The 16884-nt window shown below is 50.6% G+C and overlaps 1 protein-coding gene across 4 annotated transcripts in view; it reads right to left on the minus strand.

The window, feature by feature from the left end:
* Positions 1–16258, minus strand: part of CARD11 (caspase recruitment domain family member 11) — a 137335-nt gene extending 121077 nt beyond the window's left edge. The window contains exon 1 of one of the 4 annotated variants that reach the window (XM_518943.8): positions 16036–16258. The gene's annotated coding sequence lies outside the window, so the exon portion shown is untranslated. The remainder of the gene's footprint in view (positions 1–16035) is intronic. The other 3 variants (XM_016957037.4, XM_054687365.2, XM_054687362.2) reach the window with 3 other exon arrangements.
* Between the last annotated feature and the right edge of the window lie 626 nt (positions 16259–16884).

Genomic DNA, 16884 nt, shown 5'->3' on the forward strand with positions numbered 1-16884 from the left:
GTGAAAATCCGCTGAGCTACACACTCAGGATGAGTGCAGGTCTCTTGTGTGCATTTGCTACTTCAATACAAAGTTTATCTGAAATCACAATAAAACGATCCCTGGCCCGTGGCCCATTAAATGAGGGCCTGCCTCTTGCCTTGAGGGACCCATCTGTTGTCGTCTCTGCTGTCTGTGATCTCTGTAACCCGTGCATCCATCCTGGCTTGTAGCCGCTGCTCAGAACGCCCCGGTGACGCACGCTTGCCCACAGGACGGCATCTGCCCTCCTTGGCACAGCACCCCAGGGCTCCTGTGGCCTCCCCTGCCCCATTTCCACGTCCTCACATCTTTTTTCCAGCACTGACACTAACCACACCACCACGGCTCTGTGCCTACCGCTTCGCCTGCTGCTCTGCCAGGCAAAAACCTATTTATTTTCCCAGTCTCATTTCAGCTTCTGTCGGCTCTGGGAGGTCTTTCCTGACTCCTTCAGGCAGACCGGTCTGTTCCTCTCCCCAAGGTCTGTCTTCATTTCAAGCATCCATTAGAGCAACTCCATTACTTCGCAACTGACTGTTTATATATCTGTCTCCTCCCGGGACAACAGGCTTGCTCGGGCAGGGACCCTGTCTTTTTGTCTTTTTATCCCTAGCAACTCACGGAGTGTCTGTGCGTGTTAGGCTCTGCGTATGTGTTAAGTGGGTCATGACAGTAATGGGTGTTAATGAATGGGGACCAGCAGAGAGATCGAAGGGCTCTGTAAAGCGTTCACACTTAATTTTAGAATTAGAGATGGCAAAACCCTGTCTCTACAAAACAAAACAAAAACCAAAAATTAGCTGGGCATGGTGGTGCATGCCTGTAGTCCCAGCTACTCAGGAGGCTGTGTTGGGAGGATCACTTGAGCCTGGGAGGTGGAGGCTGTACTGAGCCATGATCCTATCACTGCACTCCAGCCTGGAAGACAGAGCGAGACCCTGTCTCAAAAAAAAAAAAAAAAAAAAAAAAAAGAAAGAAAGAATTGGAAAATGATGCTGTAAGTCACTCTGCTAATGAGTGGCCAGTGTCTCATTTAACTTCCCAGGAGAAGGGTGCTGGTCTTGTCTCCCATGTCACAGATAGGAAGAAAAGTGCTGAGCAGTTCAATGGTTTGCCCAAGGTCACATGGCCAGCACGGAGCAGACCACACACTCATGGCACTGGCTGTTCCGTGAATCACAGCAGACGCTGAATCACTAAAATGTCCTTCTGGGACAGGCAAGTCAACAGAGGAAGTGCCCAGTCTGCCCCGGGCCACCTTTTGACTCAAGCAAGCTTTCTGGCACCTCTCAAATCAGTCCCTGTGGGTGGCCACCCCCTCTCCCATGGAATGGCTCGCCGGGAACGGGTTAACACCTCAAACACCTAAACACAGCGTTCAGCTCTGTCCAGACACTCTCGACTCCTGCCTGAGATTTTCAGGTTTTAAACAAAACAAAAATCTGATTCACTGTTTCCAGTCCTACAGGAAACTCAGGTCCTTTATTTATCTGCCACTAAAAAAAAAAAAAAAAAAAAAAAAAAGAAGAAGGAAAAAAAAAATCAAACCAGAAAAAAAGCCCTTTATGTCTTAAAAGGGTTTTGAATGCATCTCATTTCATACAGCACCAAACATCGTTCATGACAGGGGCTCCAGGATGAAGCCCAGACTAAAAGACAGAAGGAAATGAAACGCATTACAATAAAACACACATGCTAATAAATAAGGGCCTGGGCAATGAATCCAGCTCGGAATATACCACTGGCAAGAAGAAATGCCCCAAAGCTTTACTTAAACCAAATAATAGAAGAACAGATGGCTCCCCTGGGTCTCTGGGAAAAGTTAACAGATCCAGGAGGCTGCAGATACAGGCTTTGTTTGGGATTTGGGCAGAAAACACAAGGCATTCACAAGATTCAAGGTGAAAGAAAGAGGGCTTGTAGATTTAGGGACAGGGACATTTTCATCAGATAACAAAAATAGATACGTCTGGATATCTCTGCTGGGTTTCCACAGGCTGCAGGGCACGTGCCCTCTCCAGAAATTAACCAGGGCTGCACTCGGCAGCACGCTAGGGAGACCGACTGCTCCTAGCTGCCCAACTGGAGAATTAATTTAACTCCAGAGATTTGGATAATAAGAAAGAACACTTAAAGGAGATAAAAATTTACTTTGGGAAGATTTTTGTCCCCAGCCATTGTACAGCAGCATCATTCAGTGGTGGGAACAGTGGGCGGGAACTGGAAGCTCTGGGTTCTATGATGCAAGACCCCCCTGGTCACTGATTAGCTGAGTGACCCTGAAGAAAACCTTCAGGCTGCCACCTGCCCAGAGGCTGTTAAGAATGCTGAGATCCGTGGACACAGGGAGGGGAACATCACACACCGGGCCCTGTCGGGGGTTGGGGGGAAGGGGCGGGAGAGCATTAGGACAAATAGCTAACGCATGCGGGGCTTAAAACCTAGATGACGGGTTGATGGGTGCAGCAAACCACCATGGCACATGTATACCTATGTAACGAACCTGCATGCTCTGCACATGTATCCCAGAACTTAGAGTTTAAAAACAAAAAAGAGAGAGAAAAAAGAATGCTGAGATCTTCCAAGCACGGAAGGATCACACCCACATCCAACACCCATATTAATCCCCTTTCTCCTCCGCACCAGGGAAATCCAAATGACCTTGTCTTCCCAGAGTGGGGGGCAGCAAACTGAATCCATTAACAGGGAAAGAAAGGGCTTTCAACCCAACCGGTGAGATGGTTCAGAGGAGTGCGTGACCAACAGGAATCCACAACTGGAGAGGTCAATTAATAAAAAATAAAACTTCCCCTTTATACCACGGTGCATAAAAACCTCCAGCACCATTTTTCATCTACTTACATTGTCCTGAGAGCAATTTTGTGTAGTGGCAAGGCAGGAATTATTTATCTCCATCTTATTCATGAAGAAATAAAATCTTGGGACAGTGAAGCGATTTGTTCAAGGTCACGAGGTCATCACGGATTTTTTTTTTTTTAGCTTTTATTTTAGGCTCTGGGGTATACCTGCAGGTTTGCTATATAGTTAAACTAGTGTCATGGGGATTTGTTCTATAGATTATTTCATCACCCAGATACTAAGCCTAGTACCCAGTAGTTACTTTTTTTATTTTTTCTCCTGAGATGGAGTCTTGCTCTGTCACCCAGGCTGGAGTGCAGTGGCACAATCTCAGCTCACTGCAACCTCCAACTCCCAGGTTCAAGTGATTCTCCTGCCTCAGCCTCCCGAGTAGCTGGGATTACAGGCGCCTGCAACCACACCTGGCTAATTTTTGTAGTTTTAGTAGAGACGGGTTTTTGCCATGTTGGCCAGGCTGGTCTTGAACTCCTGACCTCAAGTGATCTGCCTGCCTTGGCCACCCAAAGTGCTGGGATTACAGCACGGGATTAAGTCACCGTGCCCAGCCCCCAATAGTTACTTTTTTTCAGATCCTCTTCCTCTTCCCACCCTCCACCCTCAAGGAGGCCCCACTGTGTGTTGTTCCTGTCTTTGTGTCCATGTGCTCTCATCATTTAGCTCTCACTTATAAGTGAGAACATGAGGTATTTGGTTTTCTATACCTGCATTAATTCACTTAGGATAATGGCCTCCAGCTGTATCCATGTTCCTGCAGAAGACACGATCTCATTCTTTTTTATAGCTGCATAGTATTCCATGGTGTATATGTACCAACTTTCTGTATCCAATCTGTCATTGATGGGCATTTAGGTTGATTTCATGTCTTTGCTACTGTGAATAGTGCTGCAGTGAACATTCACATGCATGTGTCTTTATATCGTGGATTTTCAAGGCTGGAAGGGCTCTGGGTCATGCAGAGCAAGTGCAGATGACTGATGGGGCAGCCCAGCTTCCACTTTCAGATTCACACCCATGAGCAAACGTCAGTGATTGATCACTGAGCTTGGGTCCTCAACGCGGTGCTCCAGCAAGCCATTACTAGTTGATTGGAATTGGCTTGCCAGATGCAACCCATTTACTGCCCCAAGTCCTGTACAGTCTTCTCATTTGACTTACGAGGAAACTGAGCCCCAGAGGTGAAAGGGAACTTGGCCCAGACCATCCAATGGGTCAGTGTCTGAAAACCAAATCCCTCTTTCTGAGCCAGTGGCCTCTCCAGTGCACTGTGCGGTGCCCTATCTACTGCAGAAAGAATTCCCCCATCAAGGTGGGGCAAGATGGCTCACGCCTATAATCCCAGCACTTTGGGAGGCCAAGGGGGGCAGATCACTTGAATCCAGGAGTTTGAGACCAGCCTGGGTGACATGGCAAAACCCTGTCTCTACGAAAAATACCAAAATTAGTTGGGCATGGTGGTGCATGCCTATAGTCTCAGCTACTTGGGGAGGCGGAGGCAGGAGGATCGCTTGAGCCCAGGAGGCGGAAGTTGCAGTGAGCCGAGATCATGCTACTGCATTCCAGCCTGGGTGAGAGTGAGACATGTCTCAAAAAAAAAAAAAAAAAAAAAAAGATTTCCCTATCAAAAGATGCATGAGAATGACATTCTTCATGACCTAGCCTGAGCAAATTTTCTTTTCTGTGCCCAGCAAGCGGATAAACTACCAACAGAGAAGTGAAGGACTGTTCCAAGGATCTTAAGCCCGAGTCCCAGGCAGGATGGAAGAGAGAGTTTGGAAAATCACAAGTTTGATTTTGGATTCACTCCATGTCCAGGCAGACGTGTGAAGACCGTTGGATATTAAAGTCTAAAGTTCAAGAGGAGACCCTGGGCGGAAGATATAAACTTGGGAGTCGTTGGCATATAGATGACTTTTAAAGCAAGAGGTGGGAGGAGACCACCCAGGGGAAGAGGCCCACGGACTGAGCTCCGGGCAGTTTGACCTCAGAGGTGAGGGAGACAGAGGAGTCAGAAAAGAGAGGCCAGGAGGGAGTAGCCAGTAAAGAGGGAAAGAAACAAGATGGAGAGGCCCCAAAGCCAAAGGAACCTATGTTTCAAAGAGGAGAGAAGAACGGGCCTCAGATGCTGCTGAGGTCAAGATCTATAAGGACAGAGAATGAGCCATCAGATAAGGACATTGGTGACTTTGTGTTTTTGTTTTTTGAGACAGGGTCTTACTCTGTCATCCAGGCTGGAATGCAGTGGTGTGATCATAGCTCGCTACAGCCTCGACCTCCTGGGCTCAAGTGATCCTCCCACTTCAGCCTGCCAAGTAGCTGGGACCACAGGTGCACACCACAATACATGGCTTTTTTTTTTTTTTTTTTTCCTGTAGAGACGGGGTCTCCTTTGTTGCCCAGACTGGTCTCAAATTCATAGCCTCAAGTGATCCTCCTGCCTTGGCCTCCCAAAGTGCTGAGATTACAGGCGTGAGCCCACACCTGACCACATGGGTGGCTTTGGCTAGAGCTGTTTAAATTGAGTACTGGGGCAAAAGCCTGAAGAAAGTGGGCTCAAGATGGAAGGGGAGGAGAAGAATTAGGACAGGGAGTACAGACAACACTTTGCTATAAAGGTGTTACGGGCTGAATCCTGTCCCTCCAAATTCCTATTATGGACGTCCTAACCCCCAGGACCTCAGAATGGGACTGTATTTGAAGATGGGGTCTTTAAAGAGGTGCTGAAATTAAAGCGGAGCTATTGGAGTGGGCCCTAATCCAATCTGACCTGTGTCTTTATACCAAGAGGAAATTGGAGGCACAGAGACCCAGGGGACACACACTCAAGAGAAAAGGCCAGGCAAGGACACAGGGAGAAGACGGCACCTGGGAGCTGCAGAGAGAGGCCTCAGAAGGAACCAGCCCGCCCGGCACCTTGATCCAGGACTTCCACTCCAGAAATGCCAGGCAATAAATGTCTATTGCTGCAGCTGCCCAGTCTGTGGGATTTTGTTATGACAGCCCCAGGAAATTAATACAAAGGGGGTGCAGAGAAATGCGGCGAAGGCTGGAGGGGAATGTAAAATCAAGACAGGTTTGTCTTAAAGTGGGTGAAATTGCAGTAGATCAGTTGCACTTGGATAGGAACGGTCCCCGTAGAGAGGGAATACAGAATGGAAGATGCAGCCGAGAGAGAAGACAGTTGCTCGAGAAGCGTCTTTGACTGGAGAGAGGTGGGCTCTGGTGCCTGTGCAGAGTGGGCCTTGGCAGGTGGCAGGATCATCATCTCAGGCACAGGGCAGGGCGAAGTGCCAGGCGCAGAGGCAGGAGACCCTAGGCAGGCGGAAGGGGGAAGTAGGACCACCAGTGCAGTGGGAGGAGGGCCTCTGAGGCCCATTAGTCTGACTGCCACAAGACATAAGGTTGATCTTTAAAATATATTTTAAAATTACAGCTGGGCACGGTGGCTCATGCCTGTCATCCTAGCACTTTGGGAGGCTGAGGCGGGCGGATCCCCTGAGGTCAGGGGTTCGAGACCAGCCTGGCCAACATGGTGAAACCCTATCTCTACTAAAAATACAAAATTAGCTGGGCATGGTGGCACACACCTGTTATTCCAGCTACTCAGCAGGCTGAGGCAGGAGAATTGCCTGAACCCGCGAGGTGGAGGTTGCAGTGAGTTGAGATCACACTACTGCACTCCAGCCTGGGCAACAAGAGTGAGACTCTGTGTCAAAGAAAATAGAACTGTATATATATAATTACTAAATTATATATATAAATTATATAAATAGATATTATACAAATATAATTACACATATTATATACAATCATATGTAAATATATAATATACATATAATTACATATATAATTTTTAAAAAATAATATGTATATATGTACAAATTAAGAAAGATACAGGGCTGGGCACGGTGGCTCACATCTGTAATCTCAGAACTTTGGGAGGCTGAGGCTGGAGGATAGTTTGAGTCTAGGAGTTCGAGACCAGCCTGGGCAACATAGCAAGACCCTCATCTCTACAAAAAATAAAAAAATTAGCCGGTCATGGTGTCACGTGCCTGTAGTCGCAGCTACTTGGGAGGCTGAGGTGAGAGGATTGCTTGAACCCAGGAGGCTGAGGCTGCAGTGAGCTATGATGGCACCATTGCACTCCAGCCTGGGCAACAGAGCAAGACAAAATTACATCAAACTTCCACATAAAATGAGTGAGGAGACACGGTGACCCGTCCCCGGCGCACAGACGGCCTTCTGCTTGTACCGGAGCTGGGTCCTTTCCCCACTAGGTCATGCTCTTCCCCAGTCTAAGACCTCCCCGAGCTCAGAACACTCGGAACAGGGCCCGGTAAAAGGCCGTCCTTTAAGAAGGAGGAGAAATATTTTTCAAAGGTCGAGAACTCTCCTACGAAGAGCCAAGAACCTCTGCGTGCCTCAGGGACTCAAACAGGGATCACGGTGCCTGTTCACTGGCAAACAGGGATCCCCGTGTCAGCTCGCAGAGACTCTCCGCAGGTTATTAAGCTGGTTCTTGAAACGCGTCTGAGAATTGAAGTCAGGAGTCTTGGAAGGCGGTGTGAGGTATCGTTATTATTCTGCTGAACGTTTCCCCCGGAACCAACGATACCTGAATCCCTTTAAAAATAGGCCATTTCTTCTTAGAAGATTTCCACGAATCACATAATCCTTACGCAGAGGCAGGCAACGAAGCACTAATGTCAATAACGTTACGGTTTTACTTCACACCAGCATTTATCCACTGACATAGCAATTTACTAAACCGCAGAAAACGCCGGCACAGGGCCTCTGCTTGCCCTTGGATTTTTTTTTTTTTTTTTTTTTTTTCCGAGACGGAGTCTTGCTCTGTTGCCCAGGCTGGAGTGCAGCGGCGTGATCTCGGCTCACTGCAAGCTCCGCCTCCCGGGTTCACGCCATTCTCCTGCCTCAGCCTCCCGAGTAGCTGGGACTACAGGTGCCCGCCACCACGCCTGGCTAATTTTTTTGTATTTTTAGTAGAGAGAGGGTTTCACCGTGTTAGCCAGGATGGTCTCCGATCTCCTGACCTCGTGATCCGCCTGCCTCGGCCTCCCGAAGTGCTGGGATTACAGGCGTGAGCCACCACGCCCAGCCCTCCTTGGATTTTTTAAATTTCGGAGACAAGGTCTCCCTCTGTCGCCCAGGCTGGAGTGCAGTGGTGCAATCACAGCTCACTGCAGCCTCTACCTCCTGAGCTCAAGTGATCCTCCCACCTCAGCCTCCCAAGGAGCTAGGCCCACAGGCATGGCCACTACACCAGCTAACTTTTACATTTTTTGTAGAGATGGGGTCTTACTATGTTGCCCAGGCTGGTCTCAAACAACTAGGCTCCAGCCATCCTCCTGCCTCAGCCTCCCAAAGTGCTGGGATGATAGACATGAGCCACTGTGCCCAGGCTGCTTCCAGATTTTTTTTTTTAAAGGGCCATCACCACCAAGACACGTATAAGAATGTTCACAGTGGTTTCATCATAACAGCCCCAAACTGCAAGCAACAGAAACATTTATCAACGGTCAGGTGGATAAGTAAATTGCGGTAATTTTTTTTTTTTTTTTTTTGAGACAGGTCTCACTCTGTCACCCAGGCTGGAGTGCAGTGGTGCGATCTTGGCTCACTGCAACCTCTGCTTTCTTGGGCTCAAGCAATTCTCCAGGCTCAGCCTCCCGAGTAGCTGGGATTATAGGCGCAAGCCACCAACGCTTGGCTAATTTTTGAATTTTTGTAGAGACGGTTACATCCTGTTGCCCAGGCTGGTCTTGAACTCCTGAGCTCAAAGCAATCTGCCTGCCTTGGCCTCCCAAAGTGCTGGGATTACAGGCATGAGACACAGCGCCTGCCCCTATTGCGGTAAATTTATACCATGAAATACTGTGTAGCAATGAAAAAGAAACATTGAATGTGACTCCGTCCATGTCAAGTTCAAGGACAGGGATGGTGATAGAGGTTGGAAAGGTCCTCCCTTAGGGGACAGGGGAGGGGTAACGACTGGGAGGGGATATGGCACTTCCCCAGAACCTAGAAAGGACCCAAATCTTGATCTGGGTGATTGGCTCTAGAAGGGCATGTAAAGGCCCGTCAAGCTGTTTGTACGCTTAAGACTGTACTGTGTGTGTGTTATACCTTAATTTTTAAAAATTATTATTATTACTGATGGGCAATCAGTTTTACCTTTCTTTTTATTTTATTTTTAGAGATGGGGTCTTGTTCTACTGCCCAGGCTGGAGTGCAGTAGTGCAATCCTAGCTCACTGCAGCCTCAAACTCCTGGGCTCAAGTGATCCTCCCATCTCAGCCTCTGGAGGAGCGGGGACTACTACAGGTGTGTGTCACCATGCCTGGATAATTTTTTAAAGTTTTTTTGTAGAGGTGGGATCTCACTATGTTGCCCAGGCTGGTCTCGAACTCCTAGGCTGAAGTGATCCTTCCACCTGGGCTTCCCAAAGTGTTGGGATCACAGGTGAGAGGTGCCACGCCCGGCCTATCAAACTTTTTGATGTTTGCCAGTCTGACAGGTGGAAAACGCTATGAACCTGTTGTATTACTTCACATGGATTTAATTATAAACGAAGCATGCTGACTGACCTGCTCATATTCCGTGTGTTTGTACCCTTCCACCATTTTTTCCATTGGTTGAATTCTCTAATTTTGGGGTCTGGACACTCCCACTGAGGGTCCAGTCCTGTGCCATCCACTGCGCCAAAGGTGGCCACACTCACTCCCAACTGCAGCCGCCTCCACCCCGCAAGGACAGAGTTGCTAGCTTCGACAGAGACCCTCTGGCTCACAAGGCCTAAAATATTTACTATTTGGAGCTTTCAAGAAAAAGTGTGCCAGTTCCCATGTCTCATTGGTTTACAAGAGTTCTTAGTAAATTAAGGAAATAGCTCTTTGCCACATATACTCTGTTTTGCATTCAACTCATCTCTCTCTGTTCTCCCTCCTGGCCTCTGAATAAGCAAGTCAGAAGTAAAACTTAAAAGCAGAAGCCTGCAGAACCCCTTGACACATTTGGTGCGTTTGGAAACACTTTGGTCTATGCTAATCTAGGGGAGGTATCATTATTATTATTAATTTGTGATAGAGTCTTGCTCTGTTGGCCAGGCTGGAGTACAGTGGCACTATCTTGGCTCACTGCAACCTCTACTTCCCGGGTTCAAGTGATTCTCCCACCTCAGCTTCCCGAGTAGCTCACCCCCATGCCTGGCTAATTTTTGTACTTTTAGTAGAGACGGGGTTTTGTCATATCTCAAACTCCTGACCTCAGGTGATCTGCCCGCCTCAGCCTCCCAAATTGCTGGGATTACAGGTGTGACCCACTGTGCCCAGCTAGGGGTGGTAATTTTATACCTATTTTACACGTGCAGCAATTGAGGCTCAAAATCATCATGTGACTTTGTTGGGGTCACTGAGATTGCAGGCAGTGGAGCCGGAATGGGCACCTTGTCTGTCAGGCTCTAAGTCTGTAGATCTCTCCAGAATGCAGGTTTGCCATTTTTTTTTTTTTTTTTTTTGAGACAAGTTCTTAACTCTGCTGCCCAGGCTGGAGTGCGGTGGTGCAATCACGGCTCCCTGCAGCCTCAACTTCCTGGGCTCTAGCAATCCTCCCAGCTCAGCCTCCTGAGTAGCTGGAACCACAGGCGCATACCTCCATACCTGCCTCATTTTTAATTTTTTTGTAGAGATGGGGTCTCGCTATGTTGCCCAGGCTGGTCTCGAACTCCTGAGTTCAAGCAATCCTCCGCTTTGGCCTCCCAAAGTGCTGGAGTGCTGGGATTATAGGCGTGAGCCCTCGTGCCTGGTTTTTTTTTTTTTTTTAATCTTGCCTCTTAATGAATGAGGCCAGTCCCAGGGGACGGCAGCAATCATAACCAGCATTGTCCTGGCAGGTGTTGCCTTTGATACCACCAGGACCGAGGACATGGCATGGGGCAGCCCCCATTCTGCTGCTGTGATACTTGGGTATAAAGACAGCAAATTCCTCAGTTGCAGAGGGGCAGGAAGGAAGGTGACATGCTAGACACAGAAACCACACAAAGGAGGATGGAGCCCTGTTTGTGAGCATGGACACTGCACATGCCCCTCTCTGGCTCTCACACTTGCAAGAATAATGCCCACTAAGGAATGGCCCCGGCTGGGCCAGGAGGAACCCAGCACTTTGGAGGAATGAGTGTGCTTGGAGGAGCAGGAGAGGGGAAGAAGTGACAGCCACACAGATGGGACTGGAAGGACTTTTATCACCCTCTGGCTCTCGGCCACCAACACCTATTACAGAAATGTGACAGTGACATTATAATCTCTGAGCTCTTGAACAAATCACAACCCAAAAGGTTACCCTCCCGAAAATAATCACCCCATTAAAACCACTGACCCAGAGAGTGGCAGTCCCTCAAGGAGAGAACGCGGACAAGGCATGGGGCGTGTTCTTTGTATGGAGCGTGCAGTGCCCTGGCCGTGCTTTTCTTATGTGGCCTGCCACAGGAAGAGGCTGGCATCTGGAATCTGTGCCTTCTAATTTTTCTTCTTTTCTTTTTTTTTTTTTGAGTCGGAGTCTCACTCTGTTGCCCAGGCTGGAGTGCAGTGGCACAATCTCGGCTCGCTGCAAACTCTGCCTCCCTGGTTCAAGCAATACCACTGCTTCAGCCTCCCGAATAGCTAGGATTACAGGCGCCCGCCACCACCCTTGCATAATTTTTTTTGTATTTTTAGTAGAGACGGGGTTTCACCATGTTGGCCGGGCTGGTCTCGAACTCCTGACCACAGGCAATCTGCCCACCTCGGCCTCCCAAAGTGCTGGGATTACAGGCGTGAGCCACCACGCCCAGCTGCCTTCTAATTTTTCTTTGGCAGAAGAGCATGTTTAAGGGGCTCCCTCGAAGGCTGTCTTTTCCTTCTCTTTTTGTTTCTGTATTTCAATCAATTGATCAAAATATTTCCTTTCTTTTTTTTGTTTTTTTTTTTTTGTTTGAGACAGGGTCTCGCTCTGTCGCCCAAGTTGGAGCGCAGTGGTGTGATCTCGGCTCACTGCAACTTCTGCATCCCAGACCCAAATGATCCTCCTGCTTCAGCCTCCCAAGTAAGGAGAGACCCCTATGCCTGGCTAATTTTTTAGTATTTTTTTTGTAGAGACATGGTCTCACCACGTTGCCCAGGCTGGCTGGTCTGGAACTCCTGGACTCAAGCGATCCTCCTCCTTGGCCTCCCGAAGTGCTGGGATTACAGCCATGAGCCACCGTGCCCAGCCAATCAAGCTATTTTCTAGACCGATTGGGTACTGCCACCACCAAGAGTGAGGGTTTTTCTACAGGGTAGATTGACGGAGCATCAGCTCGGTCTATGATTTCCTTGGGCCTCATAATTCCCCCGTAAGATTGAGATTGCAGATAAGGAATCTGAGGTTGCACCAGAAAAAAGTAACGAGGTCCATCCAGCTGGTGTTTGCGGGGAGGCCGGCACTGCAGCCCTGGGTCTGGACTCCAGGGTCCAACCTCTGATCTGCTCCAGACCTTAGTCATCACGGCAAAGGTAGTCCTAGGTCATATGCTGCATTTTCTCATTTTATGCTTGGTGTAACTGACAATACTGAAAATAACCAGTATTGATATCCTGATTTCATTAGAGAAATGACTCTCAGAGAGCTTAGGTGATGGGAAGCCTGTCTAAGGTCACACGGCTAGCACAGATCAGTAGTCATGCCTTGAACCCATGCCTTCATGGGCTCCAACCCAAAAGATGGAATGCCGCTGGGGGCACTGCCTGCAAAGCAGAGAGTGCAGGGGCTGGCCAAGAGGGAATGGAAAGTGTTTTTTTTTTCTTTTTTGGAGACAGAGTCTCACTCTGTTGCCCAGGCTAGTGTGCAACTCTGCACTCACTCACTGCAACCTCTGCCTCCTAGGTTCATGCGATTCTCCTGCCTCAGCATCCCGAGTAGCTGGAATTACAGGCGCCTGCCTAAGTTTTGTATTTTTAGTAGAGATGGGGTTTCACCATGGTGCCCAGGCTGGTCTCAGACTCCTGACCTCAAGCGATCCGCCTGCCTCCACCTCCCAAAGTGCTGGGATTACAGGTGTGAGCCACCGTGCCTAAAGGCGGTTTTTAAAATGGATTCGAAGAGGCTCCATTTTTCAGCATTTGACACGCCTTTTCATCATCATCATCCGAAAATCGGGACCCTACTTGGCCTTTCATGCACGACATGCTATGAGGAGCTACAATCACAAGTGCGTCTTCAACTCCACGGCCTCTGCCAGCCACCACCAAGCCACAGTCACACAGCCCCTCAGTCCCAGGAAGCAAGCCTTTTATCGGAAGGGTCCAGAATCACCGCATAGGATAAAGAAGTCCAGACACTGCCCCTCATTTTTTTTTTTTTTTTTTTTTTGATACAGGGCCTTGCTCTGTAGCCCAAGCTGGACTGCAGTGGTGCCATCTTAGCTCACTGCAACTTCCGCATCCCAGGCTCAAATGATCCTCCTGCCTCAGCCTCCCAAGTAGCTGGGACTACAGCGGCACACCTCCATGTCTGGCGAATTCTTTGGTATTTTTTGTAGAGACAAGGTCCCGCCATGTTGCCCAGGCTGGTCTCGAACCCCTGGACTCCTAGAACCTGGGCCCCCTCCTGTGACCCTGCCAACCCCTTCCTAGTACAGTGTCCACAGGTGGCTGTCCTGTCCCATCTCCCAGCTCCGTACCCCCTTTTGGTGGGGATGCCCTTCCTCCCTGAGATTTTCAGCACCATCTCAGCCTGGAACCTTCCAGGAATCCCTGGACCTTCTGAGTCCTACCATCACCCAAGCTCACTCCCTGCTGCCCTTCCCACTCCTCCTAATTCTTTTCCACCTCATGTGTGTCTCAGCCACACTCTGACCACGGCGTACACAGACTGTGTGATGAACCTACTCAGGGTGGAGCGCTGCTTCTCACATCCCTCCTGAGTCCCCTGTGGCACCAAGTACAAAGCCACCCACACACGCCCACTGATGGATTTAAACAAGCGTGTCATCTTTAGAAGAGCTTGGTTTAGAAGTCTTTTTTTTGAGACAGAGTCATGCTCTGTCACCCAGGCTGGAGTGCAGTGGTACGATCTCAGCCCACTGCAACCTCCACCACCCCAGTTCAAAGCGATTCTCCTGCCTCAGCCTCCTAAGTAGCTGGGACTACAGGTGTGCGCCACCACGCCGGGCTAATTTTTTGTGGGTATTTTTAGTAGAGATAGTGTTTCTCCACTTTAGCTAGGCTGGTCTGGAACTCCTGTCCTCAGGTGATCTGCCCGCCTTGGCCTCCCAAAGTGCTGGGATTACAGGCATGAGCCACTGCGCCCATCCAGAAGTCATTTTTTAAAATCACATAAAGGATGAGCGGATACACAAAATATGGTCTATCTGCACGATAGAATATTATTCATCCTGAAAAAGGAAGGAGATTCAGTCACAGGCTACAACACAGATGAACCTTGAGGACATGAGGCTCAGAGAAATAAGCCAGGCACAGGAAGGACATAGGTTGTATGAGCCCCCTTATATGGGGTCCCGAAAGTCATCAGATTCCTAGAGATAGAATGGAGAAGGGTGGCTGCCAGGGGCTAAGGAGGGAGCCAGGAAGCTGTTGTTTAATGGGGGACACAGTTTCAGTTTGGGAAGAGCTGGATGGTGGTGATGGCCGCAAGATAACGTGAAAGGGCTTAACAACACTCAACTCTGCGCTTCAAAGTGGTTCAGTGAGCTAATTTTATGTCACGTGTATTTCACCACGATTTTTAAAAAATCACATCAAGGACCATTCATGCATTAACTGAAGACTGCTGGGGCCAGTGGAGCCACGGCCTGCCTATCTGATACCCAGGCAAGTAACATCCACACGGGTCCAAGCATTCCCTGGCCTTGACTATGCTGAGTCCTGGTCACTGTTGCGCTCCTCAGGGCAGCCCTGGCCTGAGGCAGGGGTGTCATCTCTTTACAGATGCCTTGCTGGGGAGAGAACCGGAGTTTCCGCGAAAGCACAGAAATAGACACTTACGGAGAAATTCCTGTCCTCATATTAATTCCCGGCTCCTGGGATTTCCGGCACGCATTATGCACAGGCTGAGCGCTCAATAAATGTGGAATGAACGATCGACTATTTTTCTCCCCTTTCTGGTAGGTTGGTAACCTTATACCATCAAGACGAGTCATAAATGTTAGGAGAAAATGTTTTGAACTACAAATCAAAGGCTTTGAGAGCAGGCCAGGCAGGGAGAGGTCAGTTTGGTCCAAGACCAAGTTTGTGTGGGCAGCCCCGAAGCTCACAGCTGAGACCACTGTCCATGAACCTGGGTCCCCGTGACAGCCTCCAGCGGTGCTCAGAGCCCCCGAGGGACAGAAACACCCTCTCTGCCCCTATCTGCAGAGGGGGCTCAGCAGAAGGCCTGGTGGCCCCATCGGGCCTGGAGGGGCCTCCTGGGGGAGGTGGCTTTCAGGCCTGAGGCCGCTAGGACCTGTTCCGGGTTTCAGTCGGGAACCTGGGCCCTCTCCTGTGCCCCCGCCACCCCCTTTCTAGTAGAGTCCCCGCAGGGGGCTGTCCTCTCCCATCTCCCAGCTCCACACCCACTTTTGGTGCGGCTGCCCTTCCTCCCTGAGCCAGGCCCCACCTTCCCAGGAGCCTCTGAGTCAGGCTGGGCTGTGGTCTGCAAACTTCCGGGCCTTTCAGGTGTCAGAAAAGTTTCTCTTCCTCCCTCTGGGGCAGGTGCACCAAGGGGCTGCAGCCTCCTGACCCCCGATTTTTTCCTGTCCAGTAGGAGGAGGTGGGGGCTTCGCTGGGCGGTGATACTCAGAGACGCTCAGAGAGACACGGAGGAGAGGCACACGAGGTGGAAAGTGAGGGAGAAAAAGGGTTGGAAGGGAAAAAGGGGAGAGGAGAGTGAGAGAGAGAAGGGGGGCATGGGGACAGAGATGGAGAGGGAAGGATACCCCCAGCATCGCGGGACCAGCAGGAGCCACTCCCATCCCCTGACGACCCCCCCCCCTCCACCGTGTCATCTCACTGATGCCCCCCATCTCCTCCCCGTGCCCTCCTCTCTTCCCCCAACTCCCCGCCTCGTGCTCCCCTCCGCCAGCTCCCCCATCCCCGCTGCGCCTACCTGGGGCGCTCATGCTCCGCCAGCCAGCTGCGCGGTGCGCCTCCTCCACGCAGGCCTCCGGCTTCCTCCAGGCGACCAGGCCCTCCGTCCCCCCGGGCCCGGAGCCGTCCTCCGAGGGGCGCCGCCCGCCCAGGGGCTGCAGGGCCGGGAGGGGGCTGCGGGCGGCGCGGGCAGGAGTCCGAAGGCCAGAGGAGGCAGGAGAGAAAAAAAGGAGAGAAAGTATGTCATAGGCTGGGAGGGGCGGGGGAGGGAAATGCAAAACCCGACAGGAAATGAGACTAAAAAATGCGAAAGGTTAGAAAAAGATAAGGAAGAGAGGGAGGGGGCGGAGTCGGTGCTTCGGGAGGAGGGCGGCAAGGAGGTGGGGGTGGGAGTGGGGACAGGGCCGGGGGTGGGAGTGGGGACAGGGCCGGGGGTGGGAGTGGGGACAGGGCCTGGGGTGGGAGTGGGGACAGGGCCTGGGGTGGGGGTGCTTGGGGACAGATCAGGGAGCCGGAGATGGGGAGACCAAGGCGAGTCTCAGGGCCCAGCCCACCTGCATCAGTCGGGGTGAGGCTGGACCAGTCTGGGCATCAGTCCCCACCCAGCCGTGACCCCCGGCAGAGTCCAGACGGGGCCTTGGGAGGGGCTCTCTCCTTTCTAGGTTCTCCAGGGCACTGGCTCCCGAGATCTAGCTGAATTTCTGAAGAAATTCCAGAGCCTGTCACTGCAATGGGAGGGGAACGGGGTGCCCCACATCAAGTCCTGCAGCCTCCTACACCCCAAGCCTCTTTCCTCCCTCAGCCCCTGTTCTGGAAGCTTCCTGGGCATGCCGGGTGGTCAGCACCCCTGCAAAGGCCTTCCTCACCC

This window comes from Pan troglodytes, chromosome 6 (genome assembly GCF_028858775.2).
Source record: "Pan troglodytes isolate AG18354 chromosome 6, NHGRI_mPanTro3-v2.0_pri, whole genome shotgun sequence".
In the NCBI taxonomy this organism is placed as follows: Eukaryota; Metazoa; Chordata; class Mammalia; order Primates; family Hominidae; genus Pan; species Pan troglodytes.